Raw genomic sequence first — 16,048 nt, 5'->3', positions numbered from 1 at the left:
GCAAACAAGCGCCGATCAACGAGCTGACTTGTCGAACGTCGCTCATTTTTAAGGCTCACAATGGGCCATGTAATAGGACCCTAAGGGTACTTTTACATGGCACGACTTGGGCCTTGTAGACGAGCGCCGATAAACAATTGATTAGTGCTCGTTTGCTCCTTTAACAAGGAACTAGTATAGGGACGAGTGCTCGTTAGTTCGATCGCTCGTCCCCATACATTTCTATCATGTCAGCAGCGCATCTCCCTGTTTACACAGGAAGATGTGCTGCCGACAACGATAATATTTTTGGCATTTAAAATGATACAATCAGTCGATGAACGAGGTCAATTATCAGGAATGAGCGTTCTGTGAATGCTCGTTTGCCCGATAATTAGCTGATGTAAAAGGGCACTTACTATCCTAACTTATCTAGTCCTCCAACAGTAAAATAGAGCAATCATTTAATCTCCGCCCTCTGCTGATTCTATCCCAGTCTATACAGCAAAGCTGAAAAGTGAACTGCCGAAAAAATGAAGTGTTAACCTCTTGTGTGTGCTCTAGTGGTCAGTGTGAAAAAGGCAATATTTCCCAAAAATGTATATTAATAGTCACATAAAAAAAAATTTATATGAAATTTTAATAGGTAAATCAATATACTTAGGAAAGGGCTATAGTAATGCAAATCTATTTTTCTTTGAGATTGATAGTAATGATATTTGGTGACAGATATACTTTACATTTAATCTATCATGACATTCTTAGACCTGATTATGTTAAATACACATTATAAAAGCCTCATGAAGAAGTGGAATGCTGATTGCTATATGCTTGGACGGTGTCTAAACTTTATATAAACAGAACCATACTGCTCAGTGATTACACCTCTGGCTACAATAGTATCCATCATGTTTGTATAAAACAGGACTTCGCCCAGACGAAGGTTATTTCTGCTGAGACAGCAACTTAGAGTCTTGATTTTCCCCCAAGAAAGGATCAGGACTTGGTTTACACTGTATAACAAAACAATTAGAAAAAAACATCAACAGTTCATTATTTCTTACACGGTAAATTAAATACGTTCAGTCTTCAGAAGACTTCAACTCTGAGGTCTTGTATTTTACAGAGTAAATGGCATGTAACAAATGCACTTAGGGAAATCTTAAAAACTTTAGTTGGTGCATCTGTCTTTTTTGTAAGTTTACCGCCGTGAACGGAAGCCACAGATCCATACATATGGTGGATCTCCCACTATGGGGGTGTGCTTTCTTAAAATGGCTATCCTAATCAAAAGTCACCCAGCCAAAGTATTCATGAAAGTGGCCTGAAGGTTCCAAACACTATGAAAACAGGTTGCCAATGGCTACTAATCAACAAACATAAAAACATCAAGGGCATTGGCTACTCGATGCTAGATGTGTACTGCTGACGCTTCCGATTGGGAACTTCATACAAACTATCTAAGGTTACATAGGGTATGGTGCCTGGTTAACAGTAGAAGCCTTGCATAACAGAACATCGGTGGTAGGGACTACCTGTGTAGTCAACCTACCGCTCCTTGTCTCCCCAATGACATGCTCTCCATAGTGGCACATGCACGTGCCGAGCAACATCTTGAAGGGATAGACACCTATTAGCTGTTGGTGTCCAGCCTGTGGGTGGTCACCTCTGATTATCTCAACCTGCTCGGAGCTGGCACATCTTGCCAGAGCATCAAGCTTCTTTGGATCCAGTTGAACTTTGTATTGCTGTCTGCCAAGACCTGTATCTGTCTTTACGTGTTGCAAGAACTCTGCCAGCCCGCCCTGACTTCACATTTGTATGACCATGCTTCTGTTTAGCGACTCTGGTACCTCCTTTCAGAAGTACCATCTGCAAACCGTATGCCATTGCTATTAGAGACTACTCTGGGGATGCAAACTGGAGATTCCATGCATAAAGTCCATGAGGGGCGTTTTGAGATGAAAATGACCAAATCCCTTAGAGCCAACGCTCTGGTTTTGCCCTTGCAAAATCTAATAGTGACACAGTGCTTGTACGCTCTTGTCCAAAGGCCTAACCATAACATAGGTATATAATTATATAGTTAGTATGGTTGAAAAAAGACTTATGTCCATAAAGTTCAACCAAAGAAAGGGAGAAAAGGGCCTTTTACACCGGCCGACAATTGGCCGGTACAGCGAACGCCGATCAACGAGACATCGTTGATCGGTGCTCGTTTGCTCCTACCACATGGAGCCATGATACTTCGATCGCTGATCCCCATACATTATTATCATGTCGGCAGCGCGTCTCCCTGTTTATAGAGGGAGACACGCTGCCGACAACGATGATATTTCACTTTTTTTAAATTATACGATCAGAAGATGATCGAGCATTTGCTCATTCATCTGCTGATCGCTGCCATGCGTTATATGACCGCTCGTCTGCACGATAATCATCCAGTGTAACAGGGCCTAAAGGGAAGGGATATGGCATACTGCTGTTATATATGCCACTGACATGGCAGTATTCATTGTTTGTATATGTTAATTAATATTTCTGGAGTTGGATACAATTCTTGTCATATTGCAGGACGTAATTCTAGAGACAACTCTATACATATTGTATTGTGAATGACTTGGTGACCAATCAGCAGGCCACAATATGCTATTTATACCCTTCATGCTGTAGATAGCCGTACAAGCCTATGTTCTTCATTCCGTGGGGAAATAATGAGCACAATGATGAGAAGGAGGTATTCCCCTCTCATTTTGGAGATATATTAAATAGAATGGGAACCTGAGGCTATGATGGCCAGTGGCTCACCAAGATTGCAACAACTGAAAATTCTGAAAAAAATTGCTTGGTTGGAGAAAAAAATTCTGTTAGATTTTGCCATAACCACATGAATCCATTGATCCATCCCTCTTTATGTCAATGACTCAGACTGACGGTGGTTTTATTTTGGTGTATAATAACTTAGCAAAAATTAGGTCCTTTATTAACAAATTTGCGTCATTTATATGCCACAACCTTTCGTCATTATTGTTGTTGATCATGTGCATTGCTTCTAATGGTTAATTCCAGTAGGACATCTGTAGGTGGTTCATGACCATGACAGCAAGTTCAGGTTAAATCAATGGTTTTCACAGTCACCAGATCTCAAACCAGAAGAGCATATTTGACAGTGTGAGCCCACCCTATAGATTGTCCAATTTTAAACTCTGTTTTCAAGGTTGTCTTCTGCTGGACCCCAGGGCGTTATGGCTGGACCCCATTATTGCATCAGGTACTGGGTCTACTTGGAATCTTCTGGTTTTCGGGTGGGCCAGTCTGACCACGATCTTTGGGATAAGGGAGATTGGCAGATTCACAGAATTTGCAACTTTATGATTTTCTCATGTCAACATGGACCAGAATCTCCAAGAAAAGATTTTAGCATCTTGATGAATTTATGTGATGAATTCGGGGGACCTGCTCGAAATGAGAACCTAATAAAGTAGACGTTGAGTGATTCTACAAGGTTTATATAGATATTGTAGTAAAGCTATACTCTCATGGAAGACTTTATGTAAGTACTTTTGAGGAAAACAGGAAAAACTGTGATTGCATGAAGTAATCATAAGTCAACTTGTTTATTTGTCATCGGATGAAAATGTTGATTCTATTTAATGCTGTCATAATAAAATAGCTCTTATGCTTAAGCCCTGTGAGAGCCTCCCATAAGTCTTTCTGGATTTCTTGTTTGGCTTTGCACCCAAGCACACAATAAAGATCTGTGATACTTTGTGTAGCAAAGAATATATGAGAATAGTAGATGCGATGTATAGTTCATGCACAATTGCCTTGTTATTCCCTATTAAACCATAATATTAATCATATGTATATTTAATGTATATTTAATGGGTCAATAGATCTAATATCCCCATTTGATAGTAGTAGACAGAATTAAAATTTTCAACTTTTCTTCCTTGAGTTGTGTACTAAGATATTCCAATTATTGTGAGGCATCACTATATAGAGATGCACATTTTTTTTATTCTTATTCATAATATATGGCTCATATGGATCCCTAATAAAGTGTGGTTAATATGGTCGCACTTGGAGGAAGTGAGGTTTGGACTGGAGTTCCTAGTACTTGGAAAACCCTGCTATGAGTAGTCTTGCCACTAGAGGAAGCTCACTGTATACAAACTCATTATTGAGTTTAATAGGAACTGTGTGAATCCCTACGGTTTTTTTTTCAACGGAAACAATAGAGTAGTCGACTGCGCTATTGTTTACGTTAAAAAACTGGAAACCTTACGGAACGGAAACAAACGGAAACCGTTGCAATGGAAACCGTTGCAATGGAAGCATTACCATTGAAATCAATGGTAATGCAAACGGAAGCTATGGTTTCCATTTGGCTTTCCATTCATTCCTCTGATGGAATGGATTATCAGAAACCCCAAACGGAACCCGACGCTGAGGTGAACGAGGCCTTAAAGGGGTTTCCCCACAAACAAATCCCTACAGGAAAGGGGATACATGTGTGATCGCTGGGGGTTCGACCAAAAGTCCCCTGAAGTGTTCCATGAGAATGCAGCACTGGTGCGCATGCTTGACCACCGCTCCATTCACTTGTAGAGCTTCCGGAGGCCGCGGTCCTGGAAGTCCCACACAAATGAATGGAGCACTGGCCGAGCATCCACACCAGCGCACCATTCTCATAAGGCACCTCGGGGGACTTTTGGTCCGCCACTCTCCTTATTGCTGGTGGTCCCAGTTGTGGACCCCCAGCGACTCCCAGCGATTACGCATGTATCCTGTGGATAGGGGATACATGTGTTTTGTGTCAAAACCCCTTTAAGCCCTTCACCACTTTAGACAACCAGAGATATTAGGTATTCAACACGAAGGCCACTCTAGACCACAAGAAGTACGACAGGAATACTATTAAAAACCCCTTACCCAGACTTTGTCAAAGTTGTGATTTAATTTAATTTAGGTAGAAAGTTGGTAAAGTTCATAAAATTGGGCACATTTTTGTCTTCTCCGTTGTGGGCACCAACACACTTGGAAAGCTCCCCTTTAAAAAGTCTGTGTTTGCTAAACAGTAAAAGACAAAAGAACAGTCAAGTTTTTTTTTATAGTAACCAATTAGATTTCACTACTTTGTTTTTTGTCTTTTTTTATTATAAGATTGACAAAACTACAAAAAACAAAGACCAAACATGAATATTATTTGATATCTTTGAGTCTTATTTGATATAAAAGTATACAGAGACAAAAGTCGCAGTCGTACTTGAGCTCTGGTGCATTTGTGGTCCTAATGGCCCTCTGCCACATAGGACAACAATACTTTAAGGCCCTGATATAAATATTACATCAGCGCCAAGGAACCAAAGACACATGTTCCATCTTTTTCCGCCACTTAGGATTTATCTTCAGAACTTATTTAGTTTTTTGGACATTTTCCCAAAAAGGTCACTATTTAATCACTATATAATAATAAATGGAATCTATTTCCGTTTCACATTTCCATCAAAGTTCAGAATCCTTTGGGTTAATTTCCTGTAACATCCATGGGTTTATGAACAATCTGGATAGTAATTTGCATGATCATTCTTGAATTTTTGAGGAGAAAGAAAATGAGCAGGAGTTTCTCATAATTTATCTTTAATTGTTGTAAATGACGTATTTAATTCCCTTTACCACTTCATGATGAAAGACGGGAAATTATGTTCTAGATCGAAGAGCCTCTTTAGATTGGATTCAAACACAGGGTTTATTCGTTTTTTAGGTGCCATTTTTCACAGTGTTTTTTGCATGTTTTTCTGCCCAAAAACACAGCTGCCAAATTCTACAGTAAAATATGAGAAAGTCTACGTACACAGCGTTTGGTTTGGGGTGTTTTTGCAGAGCTTTTGGGGTCATTGGTGTTGCATTTTTTTCTGGCATTTAATCCATAGGCTTCTCTATAGGACTTCAAAAACGCCAGGAAAAATGCATGTATGAAGTATGACACAAAATAAAAAAACACGACCAAATATCAACAAATGTAAAAACATTATTAAAACCACCTTAAATTCATGGCACATTCCCATTGGATAGGTGATAAACGATAGCCCAACTGTTGGGACCCCACTTTTGACAGGTAGTTTGAATAGAGAGGCAGTGGGTCCTGAGCACTACCGCTCCATTCTAACTCTATGGAAGTGACGGAAACAGCCGGACGTCCTGATTCCCACCGATCTAACATTTATCTCCTATCCAGTTTATAAATCAAGTTGTTTTTGGCTGGAAAACCCCTTTAGAGGGTCTGTGTTATCTCGGCAACCCCTGTTTCAATTGAAGCGGACTTGGCAATGAGCTGATAGCCATGAGTTCGGTTTCAGAAATCCCCCGGGTGGTGCGAAGCTAGGGAAACACTGCATAGTTTTACATGCCAGATATTTAAATGAATATGTAATACATGGATGAGCTGGATGAACCACTATGACTAATAGAAGAAGGGTCCCTTACAGGACTTAAATATTATCTAAAGGGCAAACGTAAAAGAGCCCTTGAAAGTAAAGGGCTTCTACACGGGCCAATGACCAAGCATATGAGTGCTTGTACGAAAACTCGTTCCTGATCATTGCCCTGTGTGAACATGGCAGCAATCAGTCAACAAATGAGGAAATGCTCAGCTGGTCGGCTGATCAGATTTATTATGCGACAAGAGAAATGGTCACTTGTTGGTAGCGAGTCTCCCTGTGTAATCAGGGAATGTGCTGCCTACAAGATGCAAATGTATGGGGACAAATTATTGTATTAATAATTGTTTGTCACCATACATTCTGATCTTTAGGCTATGTTCATAGAGTTTTTTGACGAGTTTTTTTACGCCGAAACCGCGCCGCAAAACTCGTCAAAAACGGCCCGAAAATGCCTCCCATTGATTTCAATGGGAGGCGGAGGCGTCTTTTTCCCCCGAGCGGTAAAACCGTCTCGCGGGAGAAAGACGGGACATGCCCTATCTTCGGGCGTTTACGCCTCTGACCTCCCATTGACATCAATGGGAGGCAGAGAAAGCGTATTTTGCGTCGCCCACGGCACTCAATGGCCCCCCGAAAAACGCCACAAAAATCAGCGTGCAGGGAGAGGAAAATCTGCCTCAAACTTCCAAACTGAATTTTCGGTGGTAACGGCAGTAGAGCCTGCAGCAGTGGTCCTGGTCCCAGATGTCCGGAGGTCGCTGAAGCTGGTGCCGTGCCTGATGTGGATGGTCATCGTGGGGATTTCATCACTTTGGCTGGTGGGAACTCAGCGCCCACGCAGCTCGGTGAGTCAGGATCACTTTTTCCTACTTTTCCTGCTCTATTTAGGTCCCCGGGGGTTGGGGGTGGCTCCCAAGGGGGGTCAGTTAGAGATTCGGGTAGTAGTGGGGTGGTGTCTGCATCTAGCGAGGGGGGAGATGTTTGCAAATTGTTGGGTTGTGTGAAAGCTCTGCTGTGGCGTTGTGAGGGTGGTTGGTCGCATGTCCCTTCCCCGATCTCGGCGTGGGTTCCTGGGTCGGGTAAATCATTGGCAGAGGTTGTGCGCGCCACAGGTGGGGGGCTTACGGTATCGGTACAGACTGATAAAGATAAAGAGGTGAATAGAGTGTGGTTGGATGATAAGGAAAAAGGTGAGGTGTATGTCTGTTTCGAGGGACCTTTGGGCGCTCATTTAAAACCGGAAGGTAAGGAGAAGATTTGGAAGGATGAATATGTGGAAATATTCTCCCTTCTCCTCATAGAGAAATTGTATTTAGATAAAGGTAAGAGGTGGGAGAGTAAAAAAGAGGAAGAGGAGAAGCAGAGATATCGGTTAATCCCGCAAACATTCTTGAACTGGTTGCAGGCTTTTGCCATTCTGGCAAGCGTTAGGCTGGGTTCACACGACCTATTTTCAGGCGTAAACGAGGCTTTTTATGCCTCGAATTACGCCTGAAAACACGGCTCAAATACGTCGGCAAACATCTGCCCATTCATTTCAATGGATTTGCCGACATACTGTGCCGACGACTTGTAATTTTACGCGTCACTGTCAAAAGACGGCGCTTAAAATAACAGTGTCGTCAAAGAAGTGCAGGACACTTCTTGGGACGTAATATGAGCCGTTTTTCATTGACTTCAATTAAGAACAGCTCCAAATTACGGCCGTAATTGACGCCTCGCAAAACGCGAGTACGTGCAATTACGTCTGAAATGCAGGAGCTGTTTTCTCCTGAATTTCAGCCATAATTGTCGTTATCGTGTGCTCATACCCTTATAGGTGAAAAGGCGCCGGAAAATTGTTGCACCCTTTTCAGTTACATGGACGCGATAGGCGAGGCCCATCGGGCGTACGGGGGGCAGACATGGTTGGGATACGATGAACAGTTTAGACAGAGAAAGGTGATTTGTCCAAATATTAGATTGGATAACAAGGACATTAGGCTATGGTTACGGGTGATGGCATCGGCTAAGTTTGGGCAGTCCTCTCCATGGGGACCGGAGTCGCCGGCTCCTCTGGACAAGCCGGTCAAACCGGAAGTGCGCCAGGTGGAAGGCCGGGATTGTGCTGGCAGTTCAATGATGGCCAATGCAAGTTTGGGGCGGCCTGTAAGTTTAAACATTCCTGTTCGTACTGCGGCGGGACTTCTCACAGGTCCGCAAAATGTTTTTAAAAAGGTAAGTGGAGGGGTGGGGGTAGTGGTAGCCATGGGTCTGACGACAGTGAAGTGGGTAAAATGGAACCTTACCTAAATAGGTTTCCGGACAAAGAGAGCGGCAGAATGTTGTTACACGGTTTTCAGTTTGGTTTTAAAATCCCTTCCTCCGCTCACTTAGTTCCATTTTCGGTGCGGAATTTGCGATCAGCGCTGCAATATCCCGAGGTGGTTATGAAAAAGTTGTGTAAGGAAGTATGGTTAGGGAGAATGTCGGGCCCCTTCTTGTCTATCCCAATCCCTGATCTTGTGGACTCCCCTCTGGGAGTCGTGCCAAAGAAGGTCTCACCCACGTGGGTTGTCTGTTAATGACGGCATCGCCCCAGAGCTGTGCTCGGTAGTTTATACGTCATTTGATGCGGCGGTGGAATGGGTACGGCGCTACGGGACTGGCGCGCATATGGCAAAGACCGATATTGAATCTGCATTCCGCCTTCTTCCAGTGCACCCCGATAGTCAGGGACTGTTAGGATGTTACTGGAAAGGGGCGAATTATGTGGATCGTTCTCTTGGGCTACTCGGTTTCTTGCACCTATTTTGAGGTTTTCAGTACTTTCCTTGAATGGGTGGTTTGTGATGTGGCAGGGATCACATCGGTCATTCATTAATTGGATGACTTTCTTTGCGTAGGCCCCTCGCTTTTATCGGTGTGTGCTAATTTGTTGGGCGCGGTGCAAGGGGTGGCTCATCGTTTTGGGGTTCCTTTGTCCCCGGAAAAAACTGATGGTCCTTGCATTGTTTTTCTAGGGATTACGTTGGATTCTGTGGCTTTGGAATGCCGGCTCCCTAGTGATAAATTGGATGCGCTGCGGCGGGAGGTGAATAGGACGGGACGACTTAAAAAAAATACCACTACGAGAGTTGCAATCGTTGCTGGGCAAACTTAATTTAGCGTGTCGGATAATGCCCATGGGTAGGATTTTTCGTAGGAGATTAGCGGCAGCGACAGCGGGTGTTCGGGCTCTGCATCATTTTGTTAGGTTAACTAGGGAACACCGGGAAGATTTAGCGGTATGGCGGGAGTTCTTGCAGTTGTATAATGGGAGGACGTTATTTATATCCCCGGCAGTGGATAATGTGCAATGGGAGTAGTTTACGGATGAATCGGGGAGCCTGGGTTTTGGCGTATATTGTAAGGGACAATGGTGCGTGGGGCAGTGGCCGGCAGAATGGGTGACATTGGGGTTGGTGCGCAATTTGTTCCTGCTAGAGTTTTTTCCTATATTGGTGGCGGTGGAAGTCTGGGGGGAGCGTTTCCGGGATTGCAAAGTGCGATTCCATTGTGATAACATGGGGGTGGTGTTAGCCATCAATAACGTGTCGCGTCTTCACCCCCAGTAGTTAGGTTGTTGTGCAGGCTAGTGTTACAGTGCTTGTCACTCAGTGCTTGGATTGTGGTGGTCCATGTTCCTGGGTTGCAAAATTACATTGCAGATTCTCTCTCTCGTCCACAGTGGGAGCGTTTTCGGCTGTTGACTCCGGAAGCAGAGGTGGAAGGGATCGCCTTCCCGGAGCGGCTATGGGACTTGGTCTACGAGCAGCAGGAGGTTTGATAAGGTCCCCTTTAGCGCCTGGTACATGGTTGGCGTACGACGCTGCGTGGAGGGACTGGGTGACATGGTTGGTGGGTGTGCCGGAAGCACACTCGACTGATGATCAGGTGGTGGCCTTATTGGGGTACTTAGGACAGGTGGCAGGTGTGGGCTGGTCGGTGTCCAAAGTGACTCGTTTTGTGACGGTGCTAGCCTTCGGTTTTAAGCTAAGAGGTAGAAAAGATATTACAAAGGAGTTCTTGGTTGTCCAGGCCCTGAAGTGGTTTCGTAGAGGTGGGAGTCGGCCAGACAGCCGTCGACCTGTATCTTTTGCACTATTGGAGCGGTTAGGGGAAGCGTTGGTGGGGGTTTGTTTTTCGGGTTTTGAGGTGAAACTTTTTCGTTTGGCTTTTTCTTGGGCTTTCTTTGGGGCATTGCGGGTGGGGGAATTGGTGGCTCCCAGTAAAAAGAAGGAGGGGGGTTTGCGGGCAGAAGATGCGTTGTGGTCGGAGGAGAGGGTGGAGTTTTGGGTTAGACATTCTAAGACGGATAAATGTGGCAAGGGGAAGAGGGTGGTTTTAGGGGCGGTAAAGGGGGTGAGTATGTGCCCGGTGGGTTGCTTTACCGGTTGGTCCGCTGTTGTGTCATGATGATGGTTCTTTCCTGTCACGTTGTCAGTTTTCTGGTGTTTTTCGCAGATTCCTTGGGGTGTTAGTTTTGGATGCGTCAGTTTATTCTCATCATTCATTTCATATCAGGGCAGCTACGTAGGCGGCAGCATAGGGGTTGGGGCCTGAGGTGGTGAAGAGGATAGGTCGTTGGGAATCTGGGCGGTACAAATCTTATGTGCGTCCTCAATTTGTGTGATGGCAGCTGGTTCGTATACTTTCCCTTCTCTTCCCCCCCCCCCCCCCACATTATTGATTATGACTACACTTTCCTCAACGTTCTTCTTCTGTCATTTTAGGTAGCTTACCCTCTTTGGTGTGGATACTGGGGCACCATTATGTGCACTGGGGGGCTTTGAGGGCAGATGTTCGCCTGGATGGGCGGCAGTTAGGGTTCCAGAGATCTTCGGTGGTCATACGATGGCTAGGCATGCGAGGTATTGTGTGGAGTCGAGTTTTGCCCGATTTTCATAGTTAGATCAGGCATTTGACGTGTTGGTCCTCCATGTGGGGGGTAATGATTTGGGGGCACGTCCTTTTAGAGAACTAATCAGGGACATAAAATATGGTCTGCTCCGCTTGTAGTCCTGTTTTCCCAAGGTGAAGGTGGTCTGGTCGGAAATCGTCCCTCGCAGTGTCTGGAGACGCGCGATCGGTGTCACGCATTAACAAGGCGCGGGTCAAAGTTAATTGGGCAATGTCTAGTTTTGTTGTTAGGAGTGTTTTTTTTTTTCGTGAGGCACTATGACTTTGAGGATGGCCAAGGCCAATTTTCAGGTCCATTTGAATGTGGTTGGCATCGACCTTTGGGCTTTGCGTCTGCAGGAAGGCATTGAACGAGCACTGGTGGATGGTGGGGGCTCTCATACTTAAAGGTGTTTAAGGATTTTCGTTTGGCGGATTGGGGGTCCTTGGAGTTGGTGGTAAATTGAAGTGGGGGATTCATCATAGGGATGGTCCCTATCAATTACACAATTGCTCATGGGTATGGGCTTATTTTGGGCTCCTGCTGGGTGGTGTCCCGGGGAGTGGTTTTTAATCCTTGGCAAGCAAACTGCGGAGTAGAAAGGTGCCTCTGAGCCTGTAGGGAGATGGCTGGGGACAAGTAGTTATACAGGTGGGCAGTTCGGCGCCAAAATTTGTAGCTCCAAGGACTTCCCTTTCCTCGTTATGTGTTATGTTTTATTTATAAAGCGGTGTTTATGTTTATGTAAATATATTAATAATAAAATGGCTGCTGTGGCCGAATTTATCCAACCCACTGTCTGGCGTTTTTGTTTATGGGGTTGGTTAGAGGGGGGGGCAAGGTGGGGAGCCACAGGGGGTAGATAAGACAGGAGAATAATGGGGGAGGTAGTGTTTTAGAAAAATATAAAAGAGGGTAATATAGGACAAGCTCTGTAATCCCATCGTCAAGCAAGGGCCCGGACACACAATAAAAGAGTAAGGGGAGGGCCAACATGACCAGGCTTACAGGGGAGGTAGAGGTTAATAGGTTTTGGAAGAATGTGAGAAAAAGGGAGTAGTGGCATAAAGGGGTCGTAGGTTAGGGAAGGCATATAAAGCGAGGAGCAGCAGCTTCGCGCCATTCAGGAGGACAGTGACTCATTGTTCAGCCCTCCCTCCCTAATGTTGTTTTTGGTTCTTGCAGTTGTGTTTTGTGCTGTTATTTCATGGTATTGCTGGTCTTTTTTATTTTACAGGGGACGGCTGATGGAGGCATGCCGGTGTGGAGTCACGGTGGCTTTGTGGCGCATTAAGGAACTTGGAGTTGGTGGTAAATTGAAGTGGGGGATTCATCATAGGCATGGTCCCTAACAATTACACAATTGCTCATGTGTATGGGCTTATTTTGGGCTCCTGCTGGGTGGTGTCCCGGGGAGTGGTTTTTCATCCTTGGCAAGCCAACTGTGGAGTAGAAAGGTGCCTCTGAGCCTGTAGGGAGACGGCTGGGGCTAAGTAGTTATACAGGTGGGCAGTTCAGCACCAAAATTTGTAGCTCCACGTACCTCCCTTTCCTCGTTATGTGTTATGTTTTATTTATAAAGCAGTGTTTATGTTTATGTAAATATATTAATAATAAAATGGCTGCTGTGGCCGAATTTATCCAACCCACTGTCTGGCGTTTTTGTTTATGGGGTTGGTTAAGTGGGGGGGAACAAGGTGGGGGCCACAGGGGGTAGATAAGAGAGGAGAATAATGGGGGAGGTGGGCTTGTTACATGGACCAATAATTGGGAAAGAGTGTTTGAAAATGCGCTCATCCACCCGTTTAGCATTTCGTATAAAAGGGCCTTAAAAGCCTAGAATTTCCTTCAAGCATTTGAATTTCATGTCTTTCACATAAATAATGCTGGAGAAGCAATTCTTAAAAAATTTAATTGGATAAAGTTGTGTCCATAGAGTTAAACACTAACAGGTAACACATTTAAACTAGGAGCAGATGATATCTTTGTCTTTTAGGACCTAAGTGTGTTTTTGATTAACATGTGTATGGATGTATGAGGTGTTTTATGCGCATTTAAGCAAATTACCCTTCCCCAGGATGTAAATAGTAAGGCTATGTTCACACGCTTAACAAAAAAAGTCTGTAAATACGGAGCTGTTTTCAAGGGAAAACAGCCCCTGGTTTTCAGACATTTTTTAAGCAACTTGCGTTTTTTTGCGGCGTTTTTTACTGCCATTTTTGGGGCTATTTTTCTATTGAGTCAATGAAAAACGGCTCCAAAAACGTCTCAAGAAGTGACATGCACTTCTTTTTACGTGGGGTTATTCTACGCTGCCGTTTTTAAAGACGTTTTTCCCATTGAAATCAATGGGCAGATGTTTGGAGGCGTTCAGCCCCCACATTTTTAGCCATTTTTCGGGGTGTTTACGGCCTGAAAAACAGCTGAAAATAGCCTGTGTGAACATACCCTAATGGTGAGGAACCAAAGAAAAACATGAAATGCCCCCCACAAATAGTTTACAGTCAATGGCCACAAAGGAGGACATCTTCCTGCTGAACTTTAGCAGCAACACACCATAGCAGATACAAAGATCACATATTTCAGGGATGACTGGACTGAATGGCCGACTAATTGTATACTGGCTTTCACAATGCTTATACCACTAGCAACTTCTATATACTTCTCCTGCTGATGGGTCCTTGTGACCTAGTACAGGGGTAGACAACCTTTTTTTGTATGGCGTGCCGATAGAAAAAAAAATCAATGATGAAGTACTCAGTGTGCCATACAGACATTAAAGTCATATAACACAAACTGTTACCACATATGTGACATAAACCAATTAATCAGTTAATGAAACTTACATTTCAGTGTGACCCTTGTCCCTGACTTTCTTGGTAAAGATGATTTACCTGTAGTGCATATGAGTCTACTGAACACCAGCTGGGGGTGCACATAGGAGAGACCGTGGCTGCTGAACACCGGCTAGGAGGAACTGCACACAAGAGAGCCTGCGGCTACAGGACACCAGATTGGGGAGGTGCACATAGGAGAGACTGTGGCTGCCGAACACCAGATTTGGGGAAGTGCACATAGAAGAGACCACGGCTACTGAACACCAGCTTGGGGAGTGCACATAGGAGAGATCCTGGCCACTAGACACCAACTTGGTGAGATGCACATCAGAGAGGGTGTTGCCAACTTTTGCCTTTACAAAGCGGTTACTGAACTCCGTCCTTGTGGTGCTGATCACCATGAGAGAGAGCAGCGCTTGATTATGCACTTGGCGACGCTGAAAACCAGGAGAGACAGCAGTGCTGCATTGTGTGCATGCCAAATGTTCAGGAGGGACAAATACAATGAAGCACTGCTCTCTCTCCGGGTGATCAGTGCTACCAAGTGAATAATGACACCACGAGAGGGAAGTGCTCCAGCAAACCATGCCCCACTTGCCGACTGTGGCAACAGTGCCACAGGTTGCTGACCCCTGACCTAGTATGTACTGATGAGCAGTAGATATCAGTAGATATTAGTGGCCACCTCAATTCAAAGTCCATGTGCGGACCAATAGATATGGGACTTATACGAAGTGTATTGGATTCTGAAAATTGAAACATGATAATGTTATATTCAACCAAGCACTTTCCATGACTCTCTTCCACATAGGAATGATCTTCACACCTAGATTGATAGCCCAGAAAAATAGTTAGGCCTTAGGCTTCATTCACATCTGTGTTAGGGCTCCGTTCCGACGTTCTGTCGGAGCTATACGTCGGGGCTTTCCGTTGGAACGGAGCCCTAACGGACACAAACCTAAACCATAGGTGGTGACAGATCTGGTGCCAATGGTTTCCATTTGTCTCCGTTGTGCAAGGGTTCCGTAGTTTTGATGGAATCAATACTGTAATCGACTACGCTATTGATTCTGTCAAAACTACGGAACCCTTGCACAACAGAGACAAACGGAAACCATTGGCACTAGATCCGTCACCATTGAAAATCACCATTGAAATCCATCACCATTGAAATCAATGGTGATGGAAACGAAAACCTATGGTTTCCATTTGTGTCTGTCAAGGTTCCTTTACGACGGAAAGCGCCGACGGAATGGAGCCCTAGCGCAGATGTGAACGAAGACTTAGTAGTATCGAAAGATAGAAAACTCCCGTGACCAAGATGATGACAGACATTAATCCATATAATAGTTTTGAAACTTTTTTGACGTACTTGAGTTTCTAAGGTCATGGTAATTGTGGACTTTACAGGCATTGTATGAACCTTGAGAGTGTGATATATTATCTGTGTAAGTTAAAAGTGAATGACCTATGTCTGATCTTGGACAAAGGAGGAGTTTCCTGTCTAGAAATTTTGCCTGTTTGGACTATGACTGTGTCTACTATGGCTGCACCTACGTGTGCTCATGTTTGTAACCAGAACACAGATATTGACTGCAGATCTACATTACAATTGGAGAGTATTTCCCTCATAGTCATTTTTTTTAACTTTGTTGTGTCATGTAAATAAATCCCCAATAAACTCCTAAGGACACAGACAATTTTGTCCGTAAGAACCAAGAGATTTTTTTTTTATCTTTGCCCTTCAGCAGCCATAACTTTTTTGTACTTAAGGTCAACGTAGCTGTCGGCCTTATTTTTTGTAGCATCTGTTGTAGTTTTGCAGAAAAAAGCAATTCCACATTTTTCTTTCATTCTTTTAGCAA

General features: G+C 44.2%; 1 long non-coding RNA gene across 1 annotated transcript in view; it reads right to left on the bottom strand.

Moving 5' to 3' along the window:
• Positions 1-732: 732 nt before the first annotated feature.
• Positions 733-16,048, bottom strand: part of LOC142741568 (uncharacterized) — a 459,428-nt gene continuing 444,112 nt past the window's right edge. Inside the window, exons 2-3 of the long non-coding RNA XR_012881198.1 lie at positions 4,915-5,052; positions 733-992 (exon numbers count right to left, since the gene is read on the bottom strand). This is a non-coding gene — a long non-coding RNA (uncharacterized LOC142741568). The remainder of the gene's footprint in view (positions 993-4,914; positions 5,053-16,048) is intronic.

This window comes from Rhinoderma darwinii, chromosome 2 (assembly GCF_050947455.1).
Source record: "Rhinoderma darwinii isolate aRhiDar2 chromosome 2, aRhiDar2.hap1, whole genome shotgun sequence".
Lineage (NCBI taxonomy): Eukaryota > Metazoa > Chordata > Amphibia > Anura > Rhinodermatidae > Rhinoderma > Rhinoderma darwinii.
This window is presented reverse-complemented; position numbering and strand designations above follow the sequence as displayed.